Below are 7,052 nucleotides of genomic sequence, written 5' to 3' on the forward strand. Positions count from 1 at the left end.
GCCATGTGGTCACCTCTGGGGCAGGTGGGAATCGAACTCATGCAGAAGTGGTTTTAGCTTCTCAGTGCTGTGCTTTAACCTGCTGCGCCACCAGGGAGGGCCCAAGTAGTGTTACTTTTTTTTTTTTTTCATGTTTCTAACCTCTCCTATGTCCTCTCCAGAAAGACTGTCAAGGAGGCTTCTGGAAGCTCAAGGATCAGTGGCTGCCCAACCATGCAGGGAGAGGGAGGCTATTTACCATACACAGATGACTGGGAAGCTGTCTGGTAAGTGACCAGTATAAACATGGAGACTGTGTTCTAAAGAATAGGGTTCAAGTAAGGATGGACTTGATTGGCTGAAGCAGTCAGATATTGAAATTAGGAGAAATGGACTGGGAAGGAACTAACTATTGAGTAGTTTTGAAACTTCTGGCTACAAAGGACCAATGCTAATCATTTTTTCCAGAGACTATTTTAAAATAGTTTGACTGGGTAGTAATTCTTTTTTGGGGGGGGGATAGTAAATTTTTAAGCAAATAATTCAATTTTCTGATTTTGTTAATCAAAGACGTAATATTTCATGGCCAAATAGAGTTTCTGATTAGTGTAAAGCTGCATGTCTTTCCCTACAGAAAGACAAGCCAAGCAGGTAGAAGTGCTTTATTTTTTAAATAACTTATTGGTTTCCACTGGTTTACAGTACTATGTAAATGTTGGGACTATCGTTTCACACCTTGATGTGTTCTGTATAGCTCTGGCACCCTGGCTCAGGGGTTAGAACACTGGTCTTGTTTACATACCTTTCTGGACTCCTCCAAATTCCTGGTGCCACTCACAGTACCAAACTGACCTGCCCTTCCCACCCCTCACAGCCTCTTTCCAATTCTTGTGGTACCAACATATTTTTGTCAGAGTGTAGGAGTTATATACTCTTGTGCGTGTTGTTAGTTTGTTTGCTTTAACTATAATTCATAAAGGAATGAAATCAGCTGGAAATTCATTACCTGACTTATTTTGCTTAGCACAATCACCTTAACTTCCATCCATATAGTAAAAGGCAAGCGTTCATTTTATGAAGTCTGGCAAAATTGTGGCATAATAAGGCTGCCAGGCTCACCTCATCCAGACATGCACAGCAAAACCGATGAAAAACAAAGCCAAACCCACTGAGGAAAAGACTGGTAATCAGCACACATAATAGGAACATTATCGTGACTAAGAAAAGCGCTAAGTGAACTTTGTTCTGAAAAACTGATTATAGATGTGAGAACAACAGTGTGAGTGAGGCAAGGGAGGGAGCACAGTGGATTAAGGTGATGGGTCACAGGTGCTTTGGTTGGTGAGTAACTATGCCATACACTTGAAGGGGGGACCTGTACTCCCCAAATATAACTATAATGTTAACTGATATTTCCACAATACAAAAATAAACCTTCAGTTTTAAAAAACTTGGTTCACTATTTATTTAGTTGTATTTGTTTTAAAAATAATTTTTGTTTGTTCTTGTACAGTGCTTGGTTTCTCCCCTCTGGTGTAATCCCTATAAATCCCCACCACCAATTCACCCATGAACATCGTCATGAGGCAGTACAACCCACAAAAGGGAGGAGTGACTGTAATCAGACCCTGCTTGGGCACACAACAGTATTGGGGCGCCTGAGACGCAGCAGTCATCTAGGGGTGTGCAAGGAGTCATCCAGGACAGAGGGTGTGCCGCAGCAGAGCTAGAGGTGAGGACCCAGAGCTAGGAATGCTGGCTTGAATCTGAGGCTCATTAACACAGAACTATAGCCTGAAGAGCGTCAGGGCACATGAACTTCCTTATATAGAAGAGACTACTCATGAAATCCAAGTTGAGATATCTGTCACACTCGCCACTTTCCACCCCGGACTGAGACATCCAAAACACTTTCCACCACTTATTCCAAGCTGAGATGTCTAAAACACTTGACACTCCTCACAAAGAAATGCTTTCAAATTCCTGAGTCTATAAAAGGTGATCTTTTGATGTCTATTTTCCTGATCCTCTTTGATACCTACTACCCCTTGCTGATGCCAGTCTCCTGACTATATCAGCAACTACAAAAACAAAACAACAGTTGAAAATTTATCCTTAATTAACATAAACATAAAAAATGAAGGGGCAGAAGAACAAATATCAGATCATTAAACAATTCTGAAAGGAGCCCTGAATCAGTGAAGTTTGCACAGCATGATAGAAGGGGAGTTCAGGGCAATATTCCTGGCAATGTCAAACTTAAAAAAGAGAAAGACATAAAACAACAGAATAAATATAAAGAAAACATGAAGCAGCTACACTCAGAAATACTGGTGTTAAGAAGGAGTAAAGCTGATTTATACAATTAAAAATATTTATTTATTGGCCCTCCCTGGTGGCGCAGCGGGTTAAAGCGCAGCACTGAGAATCTGAAGCCACTTCCGCATGAGTTCGATTCCCGCCTGCCGCCTGCCCCGGAGGAGACCACATGGCGAGCCAGACCTCTCCTGGCCCGCCCGCTGCTCCCCTCAGCAGTGTACTTCGTCCATCTGCCTGTTCTGCTCCCCACTCTGTCTCTGGTGAAGCCTCTCACCGCCCCTGAGCCTCTGGCCTGTACCCCAGTTCTGTATGAATAAATAAATAAATCTTTAAAAAAAAAATATTTATTTATTTATACATAGAAGAACTGGGGTATAGGCCAGAGGCATGGGGAGGGTAGGAGGACTCACCAGAGACAGAGTGGGGTGGGGGCAGAACAGGCAGATTTACTGAAACACTGCTAAGGGAGCAGCAGGCAATACAGGAGAGGGCTGCTGAGGCATGTGTCAGTCCCTGGAGGGGGATGGACCTCAGCCTCTAGTGGTGATGGCACGAGACTTAGCCTCCAGAATGCCAGGGAGGCCACCATTATAGCTGATTTACAAAATATAATTCTCAACAACAGACAAACAGAAGCAATGAAGATGATTAATGAACTTCAAAACACAATACTGAAGAATACAAGAATAGAAGAGGCTAGTGAAAAGAAGAATAAAAAATTGAAATATAAGACCTCTCTGGGGTAACTTAAAGAGGAATAACATCTATATCTTAAGAATCCCAGAGAAGAAGAAAGGGAGAAATGAACAAAAACTTTTATAAAAAAATAATCACTGAAAATAATCTCACTCTGGGAAATGAACGAGAAGTTGTGATTCAAGAAGCCCAGAGTTCCACCCAATTAAAACTATTGATAGGCAGATGTACACCAAGACATATAATAGTTTGGCTGTCAAGAATCAGTGATAAGGACAGAATACTAAAGACATCAAAAGAAAAAGGGTTAACCTGTGAGGAAACACTAATTGGACTATATAAAGATTTTTCTCACCAAAAACATTACAATCACAAAAAGACTGAAAAAGATATGCAAGATTAACAAGCAAGGTAGAAGGGACAGTAAGGAGCTTCACTGAAAATCAAAAATGAAAAGAATTTATTAACACTAAGCTGCCTATAAAAGAAATATAACAGAAATTGAAACAAAACAATAGGAAACCCTCAGAACAAAACCACAAAATAATAGGAAGCCCTCAAAACATTTAAAAAGTCAAGATGAACCAAACCAAAACTAAAAATACAACGAAATGGCAACAAGCACTTATGTCTCATGTACATCTGAAATGTAAGTGTCATGAGCTCACCAGTCAAAAGATACAGAATGGGTTTCAAAACAAAGCCTACCCTTCTGCTATTTAAAACAAACTCACCAACAAAGACAAGCAAAGAGTTAAAATTTAAACTTGGAAGATAGTTACACAAGCAAATGACAATTCCCCCTATATCAGGAACAGCTATACGTATATCTTATAAAATAAGCTTAATTAAAAAGTGTAAAAATAAAGGAGGACACTATATTATGATCAAGGGTCTAATGCAGCAAGAAAAAAAATAACACTTATAAATCTATAGATACTGATGATGGAGCACCAACATACACAAGATAACAGAACTTATAAGAGATACTCATGATAGCACAATAATACACACAGCACTTACAAAAGGACCTTAACACAGCACTTACAACAAGAACAAGCCAAGACAAGTTGAAATAAGGGACAAGGATCTGAACCAAACAGAAGCAATGAAGACAACTAATGAACTTCAAAACACAATACTGAAGAGTACAAGAATAGAACAGGCTAGTGAAAAGAAGAATAAAAAATTGAAATATAAGAGCTCTCTGGGGGTAACTTAAAGAGAAATAACATCTATATCTTAAGAATCCCAGAGAAGAAGAAAGGGAGAAATGAGCAAAAACCTGTTTAAAAAACAAACAAGGATCTGAACCAAATAGTTCTAGCAGACATCCGTAGAACACTTACCTTAAAACTGCCACATACACTTATTTTTTTTTTTTCACATCCCATAGAACATCTTCAAGAATAAACCATGTCTTGGGACAAAAGCCAGTTGTCAATAAAACCACAAAGATTGAAGTTATACCTACTAGCTTCTCTGAACACAGTATCATAAAAGTGGAAATCAACTATAAGAAAAAAAAAAGGAAAAATTATGAGTATATGGCAAATAAACATGTTATTTAATAACAACTGGATAACAGTAAGAGGAAGCCAAAATTAAATACTTTGAGATGCATGAAAATGATGTTATGTTACCAGAATCTATAAAATGCAGCTAAAGCAGTCTTATGTGGAAGAGAATTGCAATACAGGCCATCGTAAAAATCAAGAAAAATCCCAAGTGAACAATCTAAAACCACATCTAAAACTGCTTGAAAAAGAGGAGCAAATTTCTGAGTTAGTTGAAGGAAGGAAATAATGAAAATTTGATGGAATAAATGAAAGAGATAAAAAAGACTTTATAAAAAAAGTAAGTGAAACTAAGATCTGCTTCTTTGAGAAGATATACAGCTAGCTAACCCCCCGCCACCTAAACAACAACAACAAAAGAAAAAAAATTAATAAATAGAACCACAAATGAATGAGGAAAAATTACTACAGATAACAAAGAAATTCAAAGATTAAGAGATTACTGTGAATAGCTATATGCCAATAAATTGGATAACCATGAAGAAATGGATATTTTTCTTGATCAGAAAAACTGATGAAGATTAATAATCCAGGAAGACTTTAGTGAGTTGCTACCTCACACCTACAAGAATGGCTTATCAAAAACATCTCTCACAAGTGCTGAGAGGATACAGTTTAAAGGAACCCTATTATACTGTTGGTGGAAACATGAAGTGATGAAACCATTATGGAATGCAATCTAGATTTGCCTTAAAAAAAAAATAGAAATACCATATGAACTGGCAATCCCACTGTTGGGTATATCCCTGCGGAATATGAAACAATCAACAAAAAATTTTGTATGTTCTTAGATCACCTCACACCATACACAAAAATCAACTCGAAGTGGATTAAAGACCTAGACATAAGAATGGAAACCATAAAATACCTGGAAGCAAAAATGGGCCAAACACTACATGACATACACTTGACATACACTTAAGTGACATCTTTGAAGATATGGCACCCAGTGCAATGATAGTGAAGACAGGGGTAAATAGATGGGACTACATCAAATTGAAGGGCTTTTGTACAGCAAAAGAGACATTACAAAAAATGGACATCCCACTGAATGGGAAAAAATTTTCTCACCCAAAACTAGCAATAAAGGATTGATCACATAGATATACATAGAACTGATGAAACTCAACAAAAATAAACAACCCCATCAAGAAATGGGCAGAAGAGCTTAAAAGACACTTCTCCAAAGCGGAAATGCAGATGGCCAACAAACATGAAAAAATGTTCAACACCACTTGTAATAAGGGAGATGAAAATTAAAACCAGAATGAGATACCACCTCACCCCAGTGAGAATGGCACATCTTCAAACAACTAGCAACAACAAATATTGGTGAGGATGTGAAGAAAAAGGAACTCTACTGCACTGCTGGTGGGAATGCAAACTAGTACAACCATGATGGAAATCTGTTTGGAGGTTCCTCAAACTGCTAAAAATGGAACTTCCCCATGACCCAGCAATCCCACTCCTAGGTATCTACCCAACAGACACAAAAACACTGATTCAAAAAGACACCTGCACCCCCATTTTTATTGCTACTGTATTTACAATTGAAAAGACACAGAAACAACCCAAATGCCCAAAAGTGGGTGACTGGATTAAAAAGATGTACATATACACAACGGAATATTACTCAGCAACCAAAAAAAATAAATGAACACATGCCTTTTGCAGCAACTTGGATGGAGCTGGAAAAGATCATGCTTAGTGAAATAAGCCAGAAAGAAAAGGAAAAATACCAGATGGCTTCACTCATAGCAGGAGTATAAAGGACCAGGGGAGAAAATAATAATAACAATGAACAACTATATACCAGAGACATTTATGGGGGTGGAATGGGGAATGGGATCAAAAACGGTTGGGGGAGGGAAATGCACTGGACTGTGGTGATGGCACATGGGTGATTTGGTGATGGGAAGCCCATGGGGATTATAGCTGAGATGGAAAAAGGCACAAAATGATGTAAAAGTAAACTATTACATTATTTAAAAAAATTTTTTTTTACGTTCTGCAACATTTACAGAAGTATTGTTTCCAATAGTTAGGACATGGAAACAGCCTAACTCTTCAGTGAATGAGTAGATCAAAAATGTTTTACATACAACGTGCAAAATTACATAGCCACAAGAAAGGATGAAATACAGTCATTTCCAACAAAATGGAGGGAATTTGGGGAAAAAAATTACATGCAGCAGAACAAGTCTGATAAAAACAGCTATCAGACATCCACCTAACAGACAATTTGACAATGTATATAGCATTTTCAAAAACTACTGGACATCAACAACTATCCTAAGGGCTCTGAGGTTAAGAGGGAGGAGGAGGGGAAAGAGGCAAGGGGAAGAAAGAGCTCATCTTTTAAATAACTGAGTAGTATTCCATTGTGCATCTATACCAAGACTTCTTTGTCTATCTGTCAACGGGCATTTAGGTTATTTCTGGCTTCTTGGCTATTGTGAATAATATTGCTGTGAACATAAG

Source organism: Condylura cristata, unplaced genomic scaffold (assembly GCF_000260355.1).
Source record: "Condylura cristata isolate star-nosed mole 26May11 unplaced genomic scaffold, ConCri1.0 scaffold00018, whole genome shotgun sequence".
Classification (NCBI taxonomy): Eukaryota; Metazoa; Chordata; class Mammalia; order Eulipotyphla; family Talpidae; genus Condylura; species Condylura cristata.